This window comes from Salmo trutta, unplaced genomic scaffold (assembly GCF_901001165.1).
Source record: "Salmo trutta unplaced genomic scaffold, fSalTru1.1, whole genome shotgun sequence".
In the NCBI taxonomy this organism is placed as follows: Eukaryota; Metazoa; Chordata; class Actinopteri; order Salmoniformes; family Salmonidae; genus Salmo; species Salmo trutta.
In genome coordinates this window covers 1,060-24,502 of record NW_021822695.1, presented here as the reverse complement: position 1 = coordinate 24,502, position 23,443 = coordinate 1,060, and the positions used below count along the sequence as shown (strand labels likewise).

At 42.7% G+C, this 23,443-nt stretch overlaps 10 non-coding genes across 10 annotated transcripts; all 10 read right to left on the bottom strand.

Annotated features, from left to right (window-relative positions):
* Nucleotides 1-237: 237 nt before the first annotated feature.
* trnav-aac (transfer RNA valine (anticodon AAC)) lies at nt 238-310 on the bottom strand. Its single transcript has one exon. It is a non-coding gene; the product is annotated as a tRNA-Val (tRNA).
* Nucleotides 311-656: 346 nt separating this feature from the next.
* trnav-uac (transfer RNA valine (anticodon UAC)) lies at nt 657-729 on the bottom strand. Its single transcript has one exon. It is a non-coding gene; the product is annotated as a tRNA-Val (tRNA).
* Nucleotides 730-1,292: 563 nt separating this feature from the next.
* trnav-uac (transfer RNA valine (anticodon UAC)) lies at nt 1,293-1,365 on the bottom strand. Its single transcript has one exon. It is a non-coding gene; the product is annotated as a tRNA-Val (tRNA).
* A 563-nt stretch (nt 1,366-1,928) lies between these two features.
* On the bottom strand, nt 1,929-2,001 carry trnav-aac (transfer RNA valine (anticodon AAC)). The gene has a single exon. It is a non-coding gene; the product is annotated as a tRNA-Val (tRNA).
* A 346-nt stretch (nt 2,002-2,347) lies between these two features.
* Nucleotides 2,348-2,420, bottom strand: trnav-uac (transfer RNA valine (anticodon UAC)). The gene has a single exon. It is a non-coding gene; the product is annotated as a tRNA-Val (tRNA).
* Nucleotides 2,421-2,983: 563 nt separating this feature from the next.
* On the bottom strand, nt 2,984-3,056 carry trnav-uac (transfer RNA valine (anticodon UAC)). The gene has a single exon. It is a non-coding gene; the product is annotated as a tRNA-Val (tRNA).
* Nucleotides 3,057-3,404: 348 nt separating this feature from the next.
* trnav-aac (transfer RNA valine (anticodon AAC)) lies at nt 3,405-3,477 on the bottom strand. Its single transcript has one exon. It is a non-coding gene; the product is annotated as a tRNA-Val (tRNA).
* A 778-nt stretch (nt 3,478-4,255) lies between these two features.
* On the bottom strand, nt 4,256-4,328 carry trnav-aac (transfer RNA valine (anticodon AAC)). The gene has a single exon. It is a non-coding gene; the product is annotated as a tRNA-Val (tRNA).
* A 141-nt stretch (nt 4,329-4,469) lies between these two features.
* Nucleotides 4,470-4,542, bottom strand: trnav-aac (transfer RNA valine (anticodon AAC)). Its single transcript has one exon. It is a non-coding gene; the product is annotated as a tRNA-Val (tRNA).
* A 134-nt stretch (nt 4,543-4,676) lies between these two features.
* trnam-cau (transfer RNA methionine (anticodon CAU)) lies at nt 4,677-4,749 on the bottom strand. The gene has a single exon. It is a non-coding gene; the product is annotated as a tRNA-Met (tRNA).
* Nucleotides 4,750-23,443: the final 18,694 nt, after the last annotated feature.

Below are 23,443 nucleotides of genomic sequence, written 5' to 3'. Positions count from 1 at the left end.
TAATGCACGTGTTAAAGAGTACTGTTTCCATCCACTTTTCGAACCGAGGACATTTCGCGTGTAAAGCGAACGTGATAACCACTAGACTACAGAAACTGCTGCTTGATTTTTCTGCAAGAAGTAAACCGAATTTTACATATATTCATGGCACGTATTCGAATTTCCAAAATAAGGCATTTATGAAAATAACTATTCTCTGTTTAAAGTACAGTACCTACTGCATGTGTCAAAGAGCTCTGTTTCCGCCCGGTTTCGAACCGAGGACCTTTCGCGTGTTAAGCGAACGTGATAACCACTACACTACAGAAACTGCTGCTACAATTAGCTGCAAGGAGTAAACCGAATTTTACCGATATTCATGGCACGTATTCGAATTTCCAAAATAAGACATTAAAGACTCTCTGTTATCACTGTGATACTTCCTGAATGTGTCAATTAGCGTTGTTTCCGCCGGGTTTCGAACCAGGGACTTTTCACGTGTGAAGCAAACGTGATAACCACTACACTACAGAAACTGCTGCTTCAATTATCTGCAAGGAGTAAACCGAATTTTACAGATTTTCATGGCACGCGTTCAAATTTCCAAAAATAGGCATTTATGAAAATAACTATTCTCTGTTAAAAATACAGTACCTACTGCACGTGTCAAATAGCACTGTTTCCACCCGGTTTCGAACCGAGGACCTTTCGCGTGTAAAGCGAACGGGATAACCACTACACTACAGAAACTGCTGCTTGATTTTTCTGCAAGGAGTAAACCGAATTTTACAGATATTCATGGCACGTATTCGAATTTCCAAAATAAGGCATTAACAAATTTCTCTGTTACCACTATGATACTTCTTGAATGTGTCATTGAGCGTTGTTTCCAACCGGTTTCGAACCAAGGACTTTTCGCGTGTGAAGCAAACGTGATAACCACTACACTACAGAAACTGCTGCTGCAATTATCTGCAAGGAGCAAACCGAATTTTACTGATATTCATGGCACGTGTTCAAATTTCCAAAATTAGGTATTTATGAAAATAACTATTCTCTGTTAAAAGTATATTACCTACTGCACGTGTTAAAGAGTACTGTTTCCATCCACTTTTCGAACCGAGGACATTTCGCGTGTAAAGCGAACGTGATAACCACTAGACTACAGAAACTGCTGCTTGATTTTTCTGCAAGAAGTAAACCGAATTTTACAGATATTCATGGCACGTATTCGAATTTCCAAAATAAGGCATTTATGAAAATAACTATTCTCTGTTTAATGTACAGTACCTACTGCATGTGTCAAAGAGCACTGTTTCCGCCCGGTTTCGAACCGAGGACCTTTCGCGTGTAAAGCGAATGTGATAACCACTACAGTACAGAAACTGCTGGTACAATTAGGTGCAAGGAGTAAACCGAATTTTACCGATATTCATGGCACGTATTCGAATTTCCAAAATAAGACATTAATGACTTTCTCTGTTATCACTATGATACTTCCTGAATGTGTCAATTAGCGTTGTTTCCGCCGTGTTTCGAACCAGGGTCTTTTCACGTGTGAAGCAAACGTGATAACCACTACACTACAGAAACTGCTGCTTCAATTATCTGCAAGGAGTAAACCGAATTTTACTGATATACATGGCACGTGTTCAAATTTCCAAAATTAGGTATTTATGAAAATAACTATTCTCTGTTAAAAGTATATTACCTACTGCACGTGTTAAAGAGTACTGTTTCCATCCACTTTTCGAACCGAGGACATTTCGCGTGTAAAGCGAACGTGATAACCACTAGACTACAGAAACTGCTGCTTGATTTTTCTGCAAGAAGTAAACCGAATTTTACAGATATTCATGGCACGTATTCGAATTTCCAAAATAAGGCATTTATGAAAATAACTATTCTCTGTTTAAAGTACAGTACCTACTGCATGTGTCAAAGAGCTCTGTTTCCGCCCGGTTTCGAACCGAGGACCTTTCGCGTGTTAAGCGAACGTGATAACCACTACACTACAGAAACTGCTGCTACAATTAGCTGCAAGGAGTAAACCGAATTTTACCGATATTCATGGCACGTATTCGAATTTCCAAAATAAGACATTAAAGACTCTCTGTTATCACTGTGATACTTCCTGAATGTGTCAATTAGCGTTGTTTCCGCCGGGTTTCGAACCAGGGACTTTTCACGTGTGAAGCAAACGTGATAACCACTACACTACAGAAACTGCTGCTTCAATTATCTGCAAGGAGTAAACCGAATTTTACAGATTTTCATGGCACGCGTTCAAATTTCCAAAAATAGGCATTTATGAAAATAACTATTCTCTGTTAAAAATACAGTACCTACTGCACGTGTCAAATAGCACTGTTTCCACCCGGTTTCGAACCGAGGACCTTTCGCGTGTAAAGCGAACGGGATAACCACTACACTACAGAAACTGCTGCTTGATTTTTCTGCAAGGAGTAAACCGAATTTTACAGATATTCATGGCACGTATTCGAATTTCCAAAATAAGGCATTAACAAATTTCTCTGTTACCACTATGATACTTCTTGAATGTGTCATTGAGCGTTGTTTCCAACCGGTTTCGAACCAAGGACTTTTCGCGTGTGAAGCAAACGTGATAACCACTACACTACAGAAACTGCTGCTGCAATTATCTGCAAGGAGCAAACCGAATTTTACTGATATTCATGGCACGTGTTCAAATTTCCAAAATTAGGTATTTATGAAAATAACTATTCTCTGTTAAAAGTATATTACCTACTGCACGTGTTAAAGAGTACTGTTTCCATCCACTTTTCGAACCGAGGACATTTCGCGTGTAAAGCGAACGTGATAACCACTAGACTACAGAAACTGCTGCTTGATTTTTCTGCAAGAAGTAAACCGAATTTTACAGATATTCATGGCACGTATTCGAATTTCCAAAATAAGGCATTTATGAAAATAACTATTCTCTGTTTAATGTACAGTACCTACTGCATGTGTCAAAGAGCACTGTTTCCGCCCGGTTTCGAACCGAGGACCTTTCGCGTGTAAAGCGAATGTGATAACCACTACAGTACAGAAACTGCTGGTACAATTAGGTGCAAGGAGTAAACCGAATTTTACCGATATTCATGGCACGTATTCGAATTTCCAAAATAAGACATTAATGACTTTCTCTGTTATCACTATGATACTTCCTGAATGTGTCAATTAGCGTTGTTTCCGCCGTGTTTCGAACCAGGGTCTTTTCACGTGTGAAGCAAACGTGATAACCACTACACTACAGAAACTGCTGCTTCAATTATCTGCAAGGAGTAAACCGAATTTTACTGATATACATGGCACGTGTTCAAATTTCCAAAATTAGGTATTTATGAAAATAACTATTCTCTGTTAAAAGTAAAGTACCTACTGCACGTGTTAAAGAGCACTGTTTCTGCCCGGTTTCGATCCGAGGACCTTTCGCGTGTTAAGCGAACGTGATAACCACTACACTACAGAAACTGCTGCTAAAATTAGCTGCAAGGAGTAAACCGAATTTTACCGATATTCATGGCACGTATTCGAATTTCCAAAATAAGACATTAATGACTTTCTCTGTTATCACTGTGATACTTCCTGAATGTGTCAATTAGCGTTGTTTCCGCCCGGTTTCAAACCAGGGACCTTTCGCGTGTGAAGCAAACGTGATAACCACTACACTACAGAAACTGCTGCTACAATTATCTTGCAAGGAGTAAACCGAATTTTACTGATATACATGGCACGTGTTCAAATTTCCAAAATTAGGTATTTATGAAAATAACTTTTCTCTGTTAAAAGTAAAGTACCTACTGCACGTGTCAAAGAGCACTGTTTCCGCCCGGTTTCGAACAGAGGACCTGTCGCGTGTTAGGCGAACGTGATAACCACTACACTACAGAAACTGCTGCTACAATTAGCTGCAAGGAGTAAACCGAATTTTACTGATATTCATGGCACGTGTTCAAATTTCCAAAATTAGGTATTTATGAAAATAACTATTCTCTGTTAAAAGCATAGTACCTACTGCACGTGTTAAAGAGTACTGTTTCCATCCATTTTTCGAACCGAGGACATTTCGCGTGTAAAGCGAACGTGATAACCACTAGACTACAGAAACTGCTGCTTGATTTTTCTGCAAGAAGTAAACCGAATTTTACAGATATTCATGGCACGTATTCAAATTTCCAAATTTAGGTATTTATGAAAATAACTATTCTCTGTTAAAAGTAAAGTACCTACTGCACGTGTTAAAGAGCACTGTTTCTGCCCGGTTTCGATCCTAGGACCTTTCGCGTGTTAAGCGAACGTGATAACCACTACACTACAGAAACTGCTTCTACAATTAGCTGCAAGGAGTAAACCGAATTTTACCGAAATTCAAGGCACGTATTCGAATTTCCAAAATACAGAATTTATGAAAATAACTATTCTCTGTTAAAAGTATAGTGCCTACTGCACGTGACAAAGAGCACTGTTTCCGCCCAGTTTCGAACCAAGGACCTTTCGCGTGTTAAGCGAACATGATAACCACTACACTACAGAAACTGCTGCTAAAATTAGCTGCAAGGAGTAAACCGAATTTTACCGATATTCATGGCACGTATTCGAATTTCCAAAATAAGACATTAATGAATTTCTCTGTTATCACTGTGATACTTCCTGAATGTGTCAATTAGCGTTGTTTCCGCCGGGTTTCGAACCAGGGACTTTTCACGTATGAAACAAACGTGATAACCACTACACTACAGAAACTGCTGCTTCAATTATCTGCAAGGAGTAAACCGAATTTTACAGAGTGTCATGGCACGCGTTCAAATTTCCAAAAATAGGCATTTATGAAAATAACTATTCTCTGTTAAAAGTACAGTACCTACTGCACGTGTCAAATAGCACTGTTTCCACCCAGTTTCGAACCGAGGACCTTTCGCGTGTAAAGCCAACGTGATTTTTTTTTTTTTTTTTTTTTTTTTTTATTATCAAAAATGTTTGTTTACAATATTTACAGTACAATCTACTGTTTACAGTACAATCCACAGAGAACAATACAGAAGACACTAGACTAACAGAAGCTGGTGAACAATTCACCCCCTATCAAATTCAAGGGACCCAATGAAAAACAAAGTAAATATCAAAACAGTGCTTTCAAAAATTATAAGTGATACCTCCACTCTCATCTCGTGAAATTAACCCACTCCCTTCAACAAAAGATTCATCAAAATGTTCCATCCCATAATTAAACAACATATCTATGTGTTTACTGAACAGTGCTATAAAGATACTCCACACCTGAACCCTCTTTCTGTCAAAAGAAACATAATTCCTCCTACAAAAAATAGCATACCTCACAAAACTCAAAACCATATTCAACAAACACACATTAACACCCTCACATTTACCAGACACTCCAAATAACAAAAGTTCCTCCCACGCATACTTTTTCACGAAATCTCCCCCCCAGTTTCTACATAACATTTCCTTAACTTTACAAAAAAAATATTTTAAATCCTCACATTCTATAAACAAATGCATTAGAGTTTCTGGGAAACGTCCACATACATCGCATTCCCTTTCTATCTCACCATTAATTTGCTTTAACACCACCTTTGTAAATATTCTATTATGTCTTAATTTGAAATCATTATTTTCACACTCCTTACTATTATATTTTACATTTAAATTTTCCCATATCTTTTTTTCATCTAATTCCGGAAAAACTACTTTCCAAAATTTCTCAGCAGCCGGCCTTCTACACACTTTTCCTACCATTATTCTATACAATCTTTTCACTGGTATACTAGATAAATGTGCTTTCTTCTTACTGCTACCAATGAACAAATTAGGAAATACAAATAAATCTTCTCTTTCAACTTCACTATTTATTAAATCAACCCATTCTCTTGGTATACTATTCTTTATCTTGTTATACATATTATTCACTGTTCCCCTTCCCACCTCTTCATCCCATTCATTGATTATGTCAAAAATAGCTTCCCCAGGTAAAAACCCTGGAATTACCTCATATGTATAATCTTTTATTTGCCGTAGACCTGCACTCATAAATACTTTATTATACAAAACTTTTTCTTTGTTCTTGATTTTCTCATTCAGAAATATAGGTTGATTCATAATCAGGTCAATATGTCCACATTCATAATATACATTAGGCAACAACTCTGCCCATGCATTTAGCACCTCTTTATAAAAATCTGGTACCTTTTCAAACATTGCCCTTTTAAGCCCCATCAATAAACCATTATCCTCACAACCACCACTCTCCTCTAAGTAGACTTTAAAGAAGTGTTTCCAGCCATAATCTTCACTGTCATACAAATATTTCTTTACTGTTTTTATCCTAATAGCTTTTCTTTTGACATCTAAATCTACAAGTTTTAAACCTCCATCCACATAGTCAGCAATCAATGTTTTCTGAGCTATTCTCACTCCTTTACCATCCCATATAAAATTTGACACCACATTATTCAATTCATTTAGGACCCACTCCGGCATGTCCAGGACTCCCAAAACATACACAAATTTGGATAATACCAAAGCATTTGCAACAATTACTTTCCCTTGTAACTTAAGTTTTCTATTTTTCCAGAAATTCAACGTTAGCTTGACTTTATTAAGGATCCCAGTCCAAGTTATATCTTTTGCCTCTTTCTCCTTTACACCAATGTTTACTCCCAGCACTTTAATAAAATCCTTTGCGCTCTTGAATGGAATCTCACACCCTTTTACATTGATATCCCCAACAAACATTATTTCAGTCTTCTCTATATTAACTTTAGCACCTGATGCCTTGCCATATATATCTATGATTTCCATAATGCTTCCAATACTTTCTATATCCTTCACAGTACAAGTAGTGTCATCAGCGTACTGATGTACAACACTGACACCACCACCTGGGATTCCAACACCCCTTACTTCTTTATTACTATTTATCAATGTAGCTAACGGTTCTGTAGAAACACTGTACAGCAGAGCTGACAAAGGACAGCCCTGCCTTACTGACCTCTCCACAGGGAAAGTATCTGTTAACACTCCGTTACATTTCACACAACTTTTAGCCCCACTATACAACAGGTTGATCCAAGATACAAACTTTGGCCCAAACCCAAACCTCTCCATAGTTTGTAATAAAAAGCTGTGCTCCACTCTATCAAAAGCTTTGTTAAAATCCAAACTTAAAACTATACCACCTTCATTTTTCATTTGATTAACAACATCCCTAATTGTACAAATTACATCTGCAATATCTCTTCCAGGTATGCCGTAGGCTTGTGTTGATTCAATAATACTCCCAATCACCTTTTTCATCCTATTCGCTAACACTTTAGTCAGTATCTTATAGTCCGAATTTAGAAGGCTAATAGGCCTATAATTTTCTAACTTTAATCTACTGCCCCTATTTTTGAATAAGATCGTTAGCATTCCAGTTGACATAGACTCAGGGATTTCCTTATTCTCTTCCATATAATGAAACACCCTCACTAAAATGGGTGCCAAAATATCTACAAAGACTTTATAGAACTCATTTGTTAAACCATCCAAACCCGGACTTTTATTACCTTGCGTGCTAACAATTGCTTCCTTGATTTCCATAATCGAAATCTCTTCATCACACATCATTCTCTCTGCCTGCGATACTTTGGCACTAATTGTATCCAACACTTTTACAACACACACTTTATCTACATCATTCTTTTTGTAAAGATTTCTGTAAAAGTTTTCAACTGTCTCTAAGATCCCAACAAAATCGTTTACCTTTACACCTCTTTCATCTTCCAACTCTACAATGTAACTCTTAGTTTGTTTTCTTTTTTCCAGACCCAAAAAAAAGGATGTACATTTCTCTCCCTCCAAAGCGTACTGTGCCCTGCTCCTAACAATAGCACCCAAACATTTCTTTTTTTCATAACTACCCAGCTCTGCATGGATTTTCAAATAATTCACAACATCATAGTCTGGATCCGTATCAGCCTTTTCAAGTTCATGCAACATCCTATTCCTAAGCATTATTTCTTTCTGCTTATCTAACCGGTTATGATTTTTTGCGTACCTAATACTCCTATTTTTTATTTTTACTTTCACTTCCTCCCACCATAAACACACATTCTCTTTTAACAGTACATTAGACATTTCATCCTTAATACATTCAACAATTTCATTTCTATATCCTTCCTCCTTTAACAGACTGGCATTTAAACACCATACACCTCCCCCTCTCCTCTCCACACCAAAACCCATTTCAAATGACATTACTGCATGATCACTATATGCTGTGAAGGTATATGACACCTTCTTAACATTCTGCACCAATTCTTGTTTTGCTAGACATAAATCAATTCTGCTTTGTTTTAATTCCTTTAGAACCACCTGCCTTCTAGAGAATACTCTTCTGTTTGGATTTTCAGCCCTCCATATATCTACTAGATTCTCCTCATTCATAAGTTTCCATAATGCATTTCTAGAAGAGTCATATCTGAATTTAGCACAACTAGAGGCATCCATTCTACTACACCTCACATTAAAATCTCCTATCAGTATACAGTTTCCTGAGCACAGTGTTTTTAATTTGTGAAACATTTCTCTCCTTTCAGATTCAATATTTGAAGCATAAACATTAATTAAACGAAAAACTACATTTTGAACTTCAAATTCAATTACAATAAGTCTACCATCATTGTCAGCATATATTTGTTTTACATTCTGCACCACATCATTTTTTATCAAAATAGCCACACCACATGTTTTATCTCCTCCATGACTACAAAAAATTAAATCAGACCATTTACTCTTAATCTCCTGCATTTTGGATTCTGTCCAATTGGTCTCTTGAAAACACAACATGTCTGCCTTAACAGACACTAATACCTGCTCAAATTTTCTCATGTTTCTCAAACTGTTACCGTTTAGGGATGCGACTGTAATCATTATTAATGTTTGCAGAAGTATAATCAGAGTCAAACAAGTCCTTTCAAATCCTACTTTTTCTTTTTTCCAAATCCCATCATCTCCCTGGTTTTCGACAATGACCTCTTATTTTTTACAAACAACTGAAGATCCTCACCATCTATTTCATCATCCGTCTCTTTATTTGGATTTTTGGGGGGAGCGGCTGTGAAGCCTTTTGAAAAGTGCGCTTTAACAGTGCCCGTGACTTCAGTGGACCCAACCCACTCTTTGGTGTAATTCTCACACAGGCTTAAAGCTGGCTCAGGCACCTGAGAAGCACCTTGCACCATCTCCACCTGTGTATGTATTTCACCCATCATGTGCTGCTGTTCCACCTTGTCAGCAGCAGAGACTAAAACCCCGTCTCGTGCTTTGCCATAAGACATTACAGGCTCTTCAAGCTTATCTGCCATTGTCTCTGGAGTCACACTCTCCATGTCACTCTCATCCTCTCTCTCCATCGGCACACTCCCCTCCCCTTCCTCAGACGTGAGGTCCATTGTTTGCAAAAGTAAGTGATCTTCTCCCTTATTACAGCTACATCTAACTTTGGGTCTGTCACACATTTTGCACACATTTCCTATGTTCCGACATTCTCTGGCATAATGCCCTTGTTCATTACATTTGTGGCATGTGAATTCCGGACATTCCTTTAGTATGTGCCCCGGCTGAATACATAATCTACATACCTTCACTTGATTGTCGTGGATTACACGAAAATATTCAAATCCCTCGACAGTGTTAAATTTAGTAGAATATGGCAAGGATTGCACATTGTCTGTAAACTTTACCTTGCAAAATCTCGTCCCATCTACAATGTCCGTTCCTGGCCACATCCTCCTCTTGATTGGCGTGGTCGCCTTCACATTCCAGCCTTTTAGTTTCTCTTCTATCTCCTCATCCGTAATGTATGCGGGCAAGTTCAAAAAGGACACCACCAGCTCATCGTTCCCTAATTCTTTAGCCATGATTTGACAGTTCTTTATCTTTAGCCCGTCTATTAGTCTTTCTTTTCCATTTACATGAGACATTGTTATTTCATACTTATTTCCGTCTTTCATTCGACATCCCAGTATTGCTCCGCAAACTTCCTTTATTCCTCTCAGCAATTCCATCGTTGTTATTTTCCCTTCTCCACTTATTTCCACGTTCACCGTCAGTTCCTTCTCATATGTTCTTTTTTTCAGTTCTTCGTTTAACATTCTGATTTCACTGTTGTCCTTTCTCGTCGTCGTTTGTATTCTTGATGTCGAAGCCATGTTGTCCGTCCGGTTATTTTAAGCAATATCCCCCAAACAGCTCACGCTGATGGGGGACAATAGCAAAAAAGTTTCACAGAAACTTCACTACAGTCACTCACAAACTTTCAAACTTATAAAGCAAATAGACCTCCAAAAACAACGATATTCTCTCTCAAGCACTCAGACACCTGCTTCTCTTCCACTTCTGAAACTCCAAAAAGGGGCGTGTGAAGCGAACGTGATAACCACTACACTACAGAAACTGCTGCTTGATTTTTCTGCAAGGAGTAAACCGAATTTTACAGATATTCATGGCACGTATTCGAATTTCCAAAATAAGGCATTAACAAATTTCTCTGTTACCACTATGATACTTCTTGAATGTGTCATTGAGCGTTGTTTCCAACCGGTTTCGAACCAAGGACTTTTCGCGTGTGAAGCAAACGTGATAACCACTACACTACAGAAACTGCTGCTGCAATTATCTGCAAGGAGCAAACCGAATTTTACTGATATTCATGGCACGTGTTCAAATTTCCAAAATTAGGGTTAGGGTTAGGGTTAGGGTTAGGGTTAGGGTTAGGGTTAGGGTTAGGGTTAGGGTTAGGGTTAGGGTTAGGGTTAGGGTTAGGGTTAGGGTTAGGGTTAGGGTTAGGGTTAGGGTTAGGGTTAGGTTAGGGTTAGGGTTAGGGTTAGGGTTAGGGTTAGGGTTAGGGTTAGGTTGTTGTTTGGCGGAGCAAACAAAGAGACATACACGCACGCAGGAAGGCAGGAGAGAGAAGCTATGAACGGCAGACTAAGCCGTGATTGTGGGCTTTGTTCCAAGCGGAATATCGTGCGGATAGACCGACATTTCAAGTCTGTCCATGCACTTAAGCCTGCTACTATAGAATGGAAGCGTGCTATGCAATCTAGCCGGCGTTCAACTGAGAGACAGCAGCCCGAATCATGGCAGCCTAACAACGGTGTTGCACCGCGGCTGGAGCCCTGGGAGAACCCTGGATATTTGCAGTGTGTTGAAAGTGAGTTGTCCGTGGAGCTGCAGCTGGTAGACGAGGGTGAGCAGTCCGCGGTGGTGGATCAGCAGCTGCGGGACGAGAGTGAGCAGGCGGCGGCGACTGCGCCGGTGCAGTCAACCAGTCAGATCGGTGGTGAACCATGCTCGGAACCGAGGGAGCAAGGCTGCGTCATGGTGACTTCCACGGAGAGCGAGAGTGATGAAGGCGGCGGTGTGTCGTCCAGAATTGAAGGTTGGAGGAATGTAATTTTGACTGAATATGAACACTTTGCTATGGGTAAAAACCCTTCAGTTAAACGGATTGACAATAGTCGCACCAGTCTAGCCCGAGTACGACAATTCCTCCGCTATATGTCAGAGGGCAAGGCCGATGAAGGACTGTGTTCTCTGGATAACTACAGACGTGTGTCTGAGTGGTATGGTCAATGTGAAGACCGTTGTTTGGCACCATCCACGTTAAAAATGTATCGAGCCGATGTTCGAAGTTTCCTGAATTATCTTATTCAGTTCCGGCCAAAAGGTCTGCAGGCTAAAGCCAGTGGAATTCGAAAGGTGTTACTCTGCTTGGCAAAGATGGACAGGGATTCGCGGCAGAGCCAGGCAACACACAGGGCAAAATTCCGCAACCGCTGCAGGGACGAGGTGCTCAGCGCTGCAGAGTTAAGCCGGTTTGTTGAGCTAAGTAATCAAGCTATTCCTTCGGTGCTCAGTAGGCTGGAGGACCGAGCCACCTGCGCTGACAGACGTAGGTTTGCGGCTCTCATGTCCAGCCGGTTGGCCATCTTTAATGGCACTCGACGATCCCCAGTCACCATCTTCAGTGAGAGGGAATTTAATGAAGTAACCCCGGAAAGTGGGGGTTATCAGATGTGCATTTCAAGCCACAAAACGAACTATAGCTTCGGTGAGTGCAGAGTTGTTCTATCTGAGCAGGAATACACTTGGCTTAAACGATTCCATCAGATCAGGCCTAATCTGAGTGGAATCACCTCAGATACAGAACTCTTCTTTTTCACGTCCTGCGGTCAACCGTACGGCAATCTCTGTGAGTATGTGGGCCAGATATTTGCAGAGTTTGGCATTGGAAGTAAAGTCACCTTCGGTACAATTCGACGAAGCGTTGCTACATTGAACTTTAATCAAGGCTCGGTTACAGACCGGGGAACTGTGGCTGACCATATGTGTCATTCTCTGGAAACGCAGGCACGGTACTACCGGTACCATAATTTGCCTCGTAATGCCAGCCGAGCGCGGTCACTAATTGAGGGACAAATCAACCCATGATTCACTGATAAATAAAGAACATTTATTTGAAATTCACCCATGTCTTTGTGTGTCATTTGGTCATGGTTGAGAATGTATGGAGGCCTGAGGGTCTGAAATACCAGGGTGTTATGGGGTACCAGGTGCACTGAGCTGAAGAGACAGGCCGAGATAGAGGGCAGGTAGGTGGGCAGGCAGGGTAGAGAGAGTAAGCCCAGAGGAATGGAGATATGGAGCTCCCTTGGTAACCAGTCCAATCCCCAGGTACACATGCTGGACTTAGTGCAATGAGAGAGAAGTATGACTCTATCATTGAATTATATTGGGTTACCAGGTGACCTTGGTGGGGGGTGTGGGGCCCCCCTATGGGGTCTCCCTAACCCCCCTATGGTGGTCTCAGAGTGGGCATGTAGGTCTGTATACCCTTTAAAAATGTCACACCTGGTAACCCAAAAATAAAACATAGTGCAATTTCTGAGAAGAAAAACATAGCCGATTTCCTGAGCAGTTTTGGACTTAGCCAAATTTCTGAGACTTTTTTAAAACTTCCATAAATCAGCCATGCCGGCCCCCATTGACTTGGGCCCGTAGTAGGGTGCTCTCAGGGTGGGTATGGAGGTCCCTATACCCTTTAAAAGAAATTAAAACCGTTATAAAATTTCACCCCTGGTAACCCAAAATAAAACCAGGTGCACATATGCTACGGACACGTCCCCACCGAATCTTATAACTTCCATAAATCAGCCATGCCGGCCCACATTGACTTGGGCCCGTAGTAGGGTGCTCTCAGGGTGGGTATGGAGGTCCCTATACCCTTTAAAAGTATTTAAAACCGTTATAAAAAAATGGTCCTGGTAACCCAAAAATAAAACATAGTGCAATTTCTGAGAAGAAAAACATAGCCGATTTCCTGAGCAGTTTGAACATAGTCATTTTTCTGAGACTTTTTTAAAAGCTATATAATTCCCTCTTGCTGTATCTCATTGAGTTGCGGCCGCAGGATGGTGCTCTAGAGGTGGGTATGAAGGTCCCTATACCCTTTAAAAGTATTTAAAACCGTTATAAAATTTCACCCCTGGTAACCCAAAAATAAAACATAGTGCAATTTCTGAGAAGAAAAACATAGCCGATTTCCTGAGCAGTTTTGGACTTAGCCAAATTTCAGAAGATTTTTTAAAACTTCCATAAATCAGCCATGCCGGCCCCCATTGACTTGGGCCCGTAGTAGGGTGCTCTCAGGGTGGGTATGGAGGTCTCTATACCCTCGATAAGTATTTAAAACCGTTATAAAATTTCACCCCTGGTAACCCAAAATAAAACCAGGTGCCTGTAATACGGACACGTCCCCACCGAATCTTATAACTTCCATAAATCAGCCATGCCGGCCCCCATTGACTTGGGCCCGTAGTAGGGTGCTCTCAGGGTGGGTATGGAGGTCTCTATACCCTCGATAAGTATTTAAAACCGTTATAAAATTTCACCCCTGGTAACCCAAAAATAAAACATAGTGCAATTTCTGAGAAGAAAAACATAGCCGATTTCCTGAGCAGTTTTGGACTTAGCCAAATTTCAGAAGATTTTTTAAAACTTCCATAAATCAGCCATGCCGGCCCCCATTGACTTGGGCCCGTAGTAGGGTGCTCTCAGGGTGGGTATGGAGGTCTCTATACCCTCGATAAGTATTTAAAACCGTTATAAAATTTCACCCCTGGTAACCCAAAATAAAACCAGGTGCCTGTAATACGGACACGTCCCCACCGAATCTTATAACTTCCATAAATCAGCCATGCCGGCCCCCATTGACTTGGGCCCGTAGTAGGGTGCTCTCAGGGTGGGTATGGAGGTCTCTATACCCTCGATAAGTATTTAAAACCGTTATAAAATTTCACCCCTGGTAACCCAAAAATAAAACATAGTGCAATTTCTGAGAAGAAAAACATAGCCGATTTCCTGAGCAGTTTTGGACTTAGCCAAATTTCTGAGACTTTTTTAAAACTTCCATAAATCAGCCATGCCGGCCCCCATTGACTTGGGCCCGTAGTAGGGTGCTCTCAGGGTGGGTATGGAGGTCCCTATACCCTTTAAAAGAAATTAAAACCGTTATAAAATTTCACCCCTGGTAACCCAAAATAAAACCAGGTGCACATATGCTACGGACACGTCCCCACCGAATCTTATAACTTCCATAAATCAGCCATGCCGGCCCACATTGACTTGGGCCCGTAGTAGGGTGCTCTCAGGGTGGGTATGGAGGTCCCTATACCCTTTAAAAGTATTTAAAACCGTTATAAAAAAATGGTCCTGGTAACCCAAAAATAAAACATAGTGCAATTTCTGAGAAGAAAAACATAGCCGATTTCCTGAGCAGTTTGAACATAGTCATTTTTCTGAGACTTTTTTAAAAGCTATATAATTCCCTCTTGCTGTATCTCATTGAGTTGCGGCCGCAGGATGGTGCTCTAGAGGTGGGTATGAAGGTCCCTATACCCTTTAAAAGTATTTAAAACCGTTATAAAATTTCACCCCTGGTAACCCAAAAATAAAACATAGTGCAATTTCTGAGAAGAAAAACATAGCCGATTTCCTGAGCAGTTTTGGACTTAGCCAAATTTCAGAAGATTTTTTAAAACTTCCATAAATCAGCCATGCCGGCCCCCATTGACTTGGGCCCGTAGTAGGGTGCTCTCAGGGTGGGTATGGAGGTCTCTATACCCTCGATAAGTATTTAAAACCGTTATAAAATTTCACCCCTGGTAACCCAAAATAAAACCAGGTGCCTGTAATACGGACACGTCCCCACCGAATCTTATAACTTCCATAAATCAGCCATGCCGGCCCCCATTGACTTGGGCCCGTAGTAGGGTGCTCTCAGGGTGGGTATGGAGGTCTCTATACCCTCGATAAGTATTTAAAACCGTTATAAAATTTCACCCCTGGTAACCCAAAAATAAAACATAGTGCAATTTCTGAGAAGAAAAACATAGCCGATTTCCTGAGCAGTTTTGGACTTAGCCAAATTTCTGAGACTTTTTTAAAACTTCCATAAATCAGCCATGCCGGCCCCCATTGACTTGGGCCCGTAGTAGGGTGCTCTCAGGGTGGGTATGGAGGTCCCTATACCCTTTAAAAGAAATTAAAACCGTTATAAAATTTCACCCCTGGTAACCCAAAATAAAACCAGGTGCACATATGCTACGGACACGTCCCCACCGAATCTTATAACTTCCATAAATCAGCCATGCCGGCCCACATTGACTTGGGCCCGTAGTAGGGTGCTCTCAGGGTGGGTATGGAGGTCCCTATACCCTTTAAAAGTATTTAAAACCGTTATAAAAAAATGGTCCTGGTAACCCAAAAATAAAACATAGTGCAATTTCTGAGAAGAAAAACATAGCCGATTTCCTGAGCAGTTTTGGACTTAGCCAAATTTCAGAAGATTTTTTAAAACTTCCATAAATCAGCCATGCCGGCCCCCATTGACTTGGGCCCGTAGTAGGGTGCTCTCAGGGTGGGTATGGAGGTCCCTATACCCTCTATAAGTATTTAAAACCGTTTTTAAAAAATGGTCCTGGTAACCCAAAAACATAGTGCAATTTCTGAGAAGAAAAACATAGCCGATTTCCTGAGAAGAAAAACATAGTCGTTTTCTGAGACTTTTTTTAAAAGCTATATAATTCCCTCTTGCTGTATCTCATTGAGTTGGGCCCTTAGGATGGTGCTCTAAGGGTGGGTATGTAGGTCCCTATACCCTCTATAAGTATTTAAAACCGTTTTTAAAAAATGGACCTGGTAACCCAAAATAAAACCAGGTGCACGTTTGGACTTAGTCTCCTGAGCGAAATGAAAAGTGGGCACTCTGTCACTTTTTTGACCAAAATCGGACATTTTCAAATAATGATTAAAAATACTTCCTGAGGGGCTAGAGTTCCCAAAATTTGGCTCACACCCTCTCTCGTGATGGGTAACAATTAGCCCTAGTTTCTAAAAAATTCGGTTCCGGGAACTTTTTTTCGTAAACTTAAAACTCGATTTTCTATTATAAATTATAATAGAAAAACGGTTTAATTTATATGAAAATGGTCGTTTATATTTGTCCTTTCGTGCCCAAAAAACCCCGTCCGGATTGGAGTTGTACTTATCGATTTATTCAAGTTTAAAGTTTTTTTTTGGTCATTTTTTTCATACGGGAGTACAGGAGAAAAAATATACAGTGTGAGTGACACAGTGAAGATCGGTAAATCCCGTAGTACAGTCATTACACAGTCATGCCCGGGTGGGACAGACAGGTACCGGCGCGAAATCAGAAACCTGGGTTTTGACAACATGACTTCCATGGCCTAGAAGCTCAGGGATAGTGGCAAACTACTAGTCCGATATAATAAATGCGAAACGGACACTTCTGAGGGTTGCTTGTCCCTCGGAACCATGGTAGTTTGGTCTATATACCTTCGGCGACCGATTGATGGCTACTACTCAGGCCGAATAGGTAGAGCTTTACGGACACTTTTGAGGGTTGCTTGCCCCTCAGAACCATGGTTCCTTTGGTCCATATCCCTTCGGCGACCGATTGTGAGTTACTACTCAGGCCGAATAGGGAGAGCTTTATGGACTCTTTTGAGGGTTGCTTGCCCCTCAGAACCGTGGGTACTTTGGACCTTATCCCTCCGGCGCCCGATTGGTCCTAAGTATTGATCCAATTTTCCCAGCTTGGTGGTGGGAGGATATTGAGCTCTGTCCTGGGCAGGTGCTCTATCCCAGCTATCACCTTGTGGGTTTGGGTCCTCCATGACCATAGTTCTTGTCCCAGCTTGCCACACGTTGCGTATCCATGGTTGTCCTCTGTTGTCGAGCCTGTTTTACATCTTCTGACCGATTTGCAATCTATTTCCACCTGGGAGGGCCCCTGTCGGCCGGCCATTGGTCGGTGTTCAGACGGACGGTTCCTCCCGCCCCATGTGGAATTGCCTCTATCGGGGGAGCCCCTGTCGGAGACGGTTATCCCCGCCTTGATGACAAGCTTCAGCCGCGCTCCGTTCGTGCGAGATCTAGCCGACCCGTCTGTCTCAGTGGTTCTACACTGGTGTTCCGGTTCGGGGAGTGGAGTACCCAGGTAGCGATGCCTGCGGATGACGTTCACCCATGCCGTACCGGCGCCAGAAACACATGTATTTCTCAAACCCTGTCTTTTATCCCCGTTGATGGCGTTCCGAATAAACCCTCCAGCTAAGACAAGATACCTGATTAAGCGGTGCCCCGGCACCTGTGGCTCCGGCCATGGGCAGTTCAGGGCCTCCCGCTGGGCGCACGGTGGATTGACCTAGGGCCTCCTCCCGTCACGGGATAGGAGTGTTCCCTGGCTGTTCTCTGCTTAGTGTGCCCGGGTACAACCTCTATGTTGTGAGTGGCTACCTGGTTGATCCTGCCAGTAGCATATGCTTGTCTCAAAGATTAAGCCATGCAAGTCGAAGTACACACGGCCGGTAAAGTGAAACTGCGAATGGCTCATTAAATCAGTTATGGTTCGATTCCGGAGAGGGATCCTGAGAAAAATAGCTACCACATCCAAGGAAGGCATTAGGGGTGCAAATTACCCCGTACCGACACAAACCAAACTCTGCTGTGGGTCGGGTAGGGTAGGGGGCTCACGCCTCCCGCCTCTCCCTTCCCTTGGAGCGGGTGAACTGGTCCTAGCCCGGTTTCCCGCAGTTCCTTTTTGCCTGGGATGCGCCCGACTGGCTCCATCCCCTTTCCCCGTTAGGCACGGCTAGATGACGCACCGATGGGTGGGTGTGTAGGCCGCTACCGAGGGGGACTGGGGGTGTCCAGTGAACCGGGACTTCCCGAAATGGTCTCACATTTTTAAGCGGCTTGAGTATCACCCAGTATCCTCGCGCGGCACTGGGAACCCAGTCAACCGCTCTGCGCCCCGGCGCAGGCGGGGGTTTAATGTCTCCCCGGCCCCACCGGCGCTTCGGCGACGGCGGCAGAGGAGCACCCGGAGGCCCCCATAAAGTTAAACCAACCTGTCTTTGAACTATGACCTCTCGCTCTGGCGAAGGGCGGGCGGAGGAAAGGAGGGAAACCTCCCAACTCCCGACCCGTATTGAAACACGGACCGATGAGACTAACGCACGCGCAAGTCAGAGGGTTTTCTCCGAACACACCCCGTGGCGCAATGAAAGTGAGGGCCGGCGCGCGCCGGCTGAGGTGGGATCCCGGCCCTATGGGGTCGGGCGCACCACCGGCCCGTCTCGCCCGCTCTGTCGGGGAGGTGGAGCGTGAGCGCGTGCGATAGGACCCGAAAGATGATGAACTATGCCTGGGCGGTCCTGACGTGCAAATCGGTTGTCAGATCACCACGGTGAGCATGGAAGCTGGGCGGGAAACCCGAGAGAGGGACCCAAGCCCTGGAAAGAGTCGCAGTTCCGGCGGCGTCCGGTGAGCTCTTGCTGGCCCTTGAAAATCCGTAAGAGAGGGTGTAAATCTCACGTCGGGCCGTACCCATATCCGCAGCAGGTCTCCAAGGGCAACATCCTCTGGCATGTTAGAACAATGCATGTTAAGGAAAGTTGATCAGTCAGATCCGTAACTTCAGGGTAAAGATTGGTTCTAAGGGCATGGCAGGGCTGGGTAGGTCGAGCAAGGGTGTGAAATGAAGCTGGGCTCGATTCATGCTGATCTCCCCAGAAAGGTGCTCGTCGGACCCAGTAACAAGGGTAAGGGATCTCCGGCGGGTTGCCATAACCGGAGCCTAGCAGGTGACTTTCGTATGTAGCCTTCTAACCAATCTTTTTTGGGACGGAAGGCGTCTTCCTCCACCCCCCCCCTTATTTCTAACTGGTTACCAGGCGCACAGAGAAGGGCCAGGAGGCAGAGTCCAGAGGCCCAGAGAGAGAGTGGGCAAGCAGACTAAAAAAGGTGGGTACCCGGGTGCAAAGTACCACCAGCACCTGGTAATCCTGGTGTGGACTTAGTCTCTGAGTGGTAAGCTGCAGGGTGACCAGGTGCACGAAGGCCGTTTTGGATCACCAGGTGCACGAAGGCCGTTTTGGGTCACCAGGTGCACGCGGTTCGTAACAGCGGGGCTATATGCTTTAGTGTCCGAGGAAGGGTGCTTAAGTGTGGGTGCCCTGGTTCGCATGGTGTGCGAGGTTGTGGCGGGTATCCCCGGCTGGAGGTCATGCCCAGAGAGAGGGGTGTTGACCCGGTCAGTGAGTGAAGGCTAATGTGCCTGGAGGTCCAAGGCTCCAGGGAGTAAGCTCTACTCTCATGCCCGGAGAGATGGGTGTTCCCCGGAGAGTGGGTGAAGGCCATCACTACCTGGTAACCCAAAATAATACCAGGCCCACAGTTGGACATAGTGCAATTTCTGAGAATTTTTGGACTTAGTCATTTTTCAAGAAAGCTCTGTCACTAACTTACATTGCTGTTTAAAATGTCCAGTTGCGCCCTCTTGTGGAACATCCCGGGTGGGGGGTGTGTGAGAGGGGGGTATGGGGCCGCCTATAGGGTGCTCCCTATCCGGGCATAGTAGTTCGAGGGAGTAAGCTCTATTCTCATGCCCGGAGAGATGGGTGTTCCCCGGAGAGATGGGTGTTCCCCGGAGAGATGGGTGTTCCCCGGAGAGATGGGTGTTCCCCGGAGAGTGAGTGAAGGCCTAGAGGCCTGGAGGTCCGTAGTTCCACTGTCCTTAAGGGGGGCAGAGCAGTCAGCCTCTGTGGAGGTTGGCTGCTCTGTCCCCCTTTTTTTTGGCCTGGTAACCCAAAATAATACCAGGCCCACAAGATGTGTGGCCAATGCCCATACACACATGAAAACACTCATAAATGAGAAATGATCTATCCCAGTGACATGGGGCTCCAGTATGTATCTCACATAGATAGAAAGGTTATGTGTGTACCATTTAAAAGTATTTAAAACCATTCTGAAGACTTTTGAACTCAAAATAATACCAGCACATGATTTGGCCTGGTAACCCAAAAACACATGAAAACAGTCATAAATGAGAAATGATCTATCCCAGTGACATGGGGCTCCAGTATGTATCTCACATAGATAGAAAGGTTATGTGTGTACCATTTAAAAGTATTTAAAACCATTCTGAAGACTTTTGAACTCAAAATAATACCAACACATGATTTGGCCTGGTTACCCAAAAACACATAAAAACACCTATAAATCACTAATGCTTTATCCCAGTGACATGGGGCTCCAGTATGTATCTCACATAGATAGAAAGGTTATGTGTGTACCATTTAAAAGTATTTAAAACCATTCTGAAGACTTTTGAACTCAAAATAATACCAGCACATGATTTGGCCTGGTAACCCACAAACACATGAAAACAGTCATAAATGAGAAATGATCTATCCCAGTGACATGGGGCTCCAGAATGTATCTCACATAGATAGAAAGGTTATGTGTGGACCATTTAAAAGTGTTTAAAACAATTCTGAAGACTTTTGACCTCAAAATAATACCAGCACATGATTTGGCCTGGTAACCCAAAAGCACATAAAAACACCTATAAATCACTAATGCTTTATCCCAGTGACATGGGGCTTCAGTATGTTGATGACATAGTAGGAAGAGATATGTGTATACCCTTTAAAAGTATTTAAAACCGTTTTTTAAAAAAATGGTCCTGGTAACCCTAAAATAAAACATAGTGCAATTTCTGAGAAGTGAAACATAGCCAAATTTCTGACCAGTTTGGACTTAGTCATTTTTCTGAGACTTTTTTAAAAAGCTATATAATTCCCTCTTGCTGTACCTCATTGAGTTGAGGCCGCAGGATGGTGCTCTAAGGGTGGGTATGAAGGTCCCTATACCCTTTATAAGTATTTAAAACCTTTTTAAAAATTTAGACCTGGTAACCTAAAATAAAACCAGGTGCACATCCTACGGACACGTCCCCACCGTACCTTAAAACATCCATAAAACACTCAGTCTTCATCCCACTGACTTGGGATCAACGTGGGGTGCACCCAAAGTGGTGAAGGAGGTGGTTATGTCCTTTAAAAGTATTTAAAACCGTAATAAAAAAATGGTCCTGGTAACCCAAAAATAAAACATAGCCGATTTTGTGAGAAGAAAAACATAGCCAATATTGTGACCAGAGTCCTGTCTCTGAGTCGATTTTGAAAGCTCCATAAATTGTCCTATGGCGCCCTCAAGTGACTTTTTAAATGTACTTTTGCTATCAAATAACGGGCGTGGACATTGTATTACACGCTATATGTATTTAAAACCGTTTTAAAATTTCACCCCTGGTAACCCAAAATAAAACCAGGTGCATATATGCTACGGACACGTCCCCACCAAACCTTCAAACATCCATAAAACACTCATTCTTTATCCCACTGACATGGGACAGCAGTGGGGTGCTGAAACAGGGGTCCTGGGGGTGGTGATGGCCTTTAAAAGTATTTAAAACCTTTTTTTAAAATTTAGACCTGGTAACCCAAAAGCTACGGACACGTCCCCACCAAAACATAGTGCAATTTCTGAGAAGAAAAACATAGTCATTTTTCTGAGACTTTTTTGAAAAGCTATATAATTCCCTCTTGCTGTACCTCATTGAGTTGAGGCCGCAGGATGGTGCTCTAAGGGTGGGTATGAAGGTCCCTATACCCTTTATAAGTATTTAAAACCGTTTTTCAAATTTCACCCCTGGTAACCCAAAATAAAACCAGGTGCATATATGCTACGGACACGTCCCCACCAAACCTTCAAACATCCATAAAACACTCATTCTTTATCCCACTGACATGGGACAGCAGTGGGGTGCTGAAACAGGGGTCCTGGGGGTGGTGATGGCCTTTAAAAGTATTTAAAACCGTTTGAAAAATTTCACCCCTGGTAACCCAAAAGTAAAACATAGTGCAATTTCTGAGAAGAAAAACATAGCCGATTTCCTGAGCAGTTTGAACATAGTCATTTTTCTGAGACTTTTTTGAAACTTCCATAAATCAGCCAGGCCGGCCCCCATTGACTTGGGCCCGTAGTAGGGTGCTCTCAGGGTGGGTATGTAGGTCCCTATACCCTTTAAAAGTATTTAAAACCTTTTTTAAAATTTAGACCTGGTAACCCAAAAGCGACGGACGCGTCCCCACCAAAACATAGTGCAATTTCTGAGAAGTTTGGACTTAGCCATTTTTCTGAGATTTTTTTAAAAGCTATATAATTCCCTCTTGCTGTACCTCATTGAGTTGAGGCCGCAGGATGGTGCTCTAAGGGTGGGTATGTAGGTCCCTATACCCTCTATAAGTATTTAAAACCGTTTTTAAAAAATGGACCTGGTAACCCAAAAATAAAACATAGTGCAATTTCTGAGAAGAAAAACATAGCCGATTTCCTGAGCAGTTTGAACATAGTCATTTTTCTGAGACTTTTTTGAAACTTCCATAAATCAGCCAGGCCGGCCCCCATTGACTTGGGCCCGTAGTAGGGTGCTCTCAGGGTGGGTATGTAGGTCCCTATACCCTTTAAAAGTATTTAAAACCGTTTTAAAAATTCACCCCTGGTAACCCAAAATAATACCAGGTGCATACGGACACGTCCCCACCAAACCTGAAAACGTCCATAAAACAGTCATTCTTTATCCCACTGACATGGGACAGCAGTGGGGTGCTGAAACAGGTGTCCTGGGGGTGGTGATGGCCTTTAAAAGTATTTAAAACCTTTTTTAAAATTTAGACCTGGTAACCCAAAAGCGACGGACGCGTCCCCACCAAAACATAGTGCAATTTCTGAGAAGTTTGGACTTAGCCATTTTTCTGAGATTTTTTTAAAAGCTATATAATTCCCTCTTGCTGTACCTCATTGAGTTGAGGCCGCAGGATGGTGCTCTAAGGGTGGGTATGTAGGTCCCTATACCCTCTATAAGTATTTAAAACCGTTTTTAAAAAATGGACCTGGTAACCCAAAATAAAACCAGGTGCACGTTTGGACTTAGTCTCCT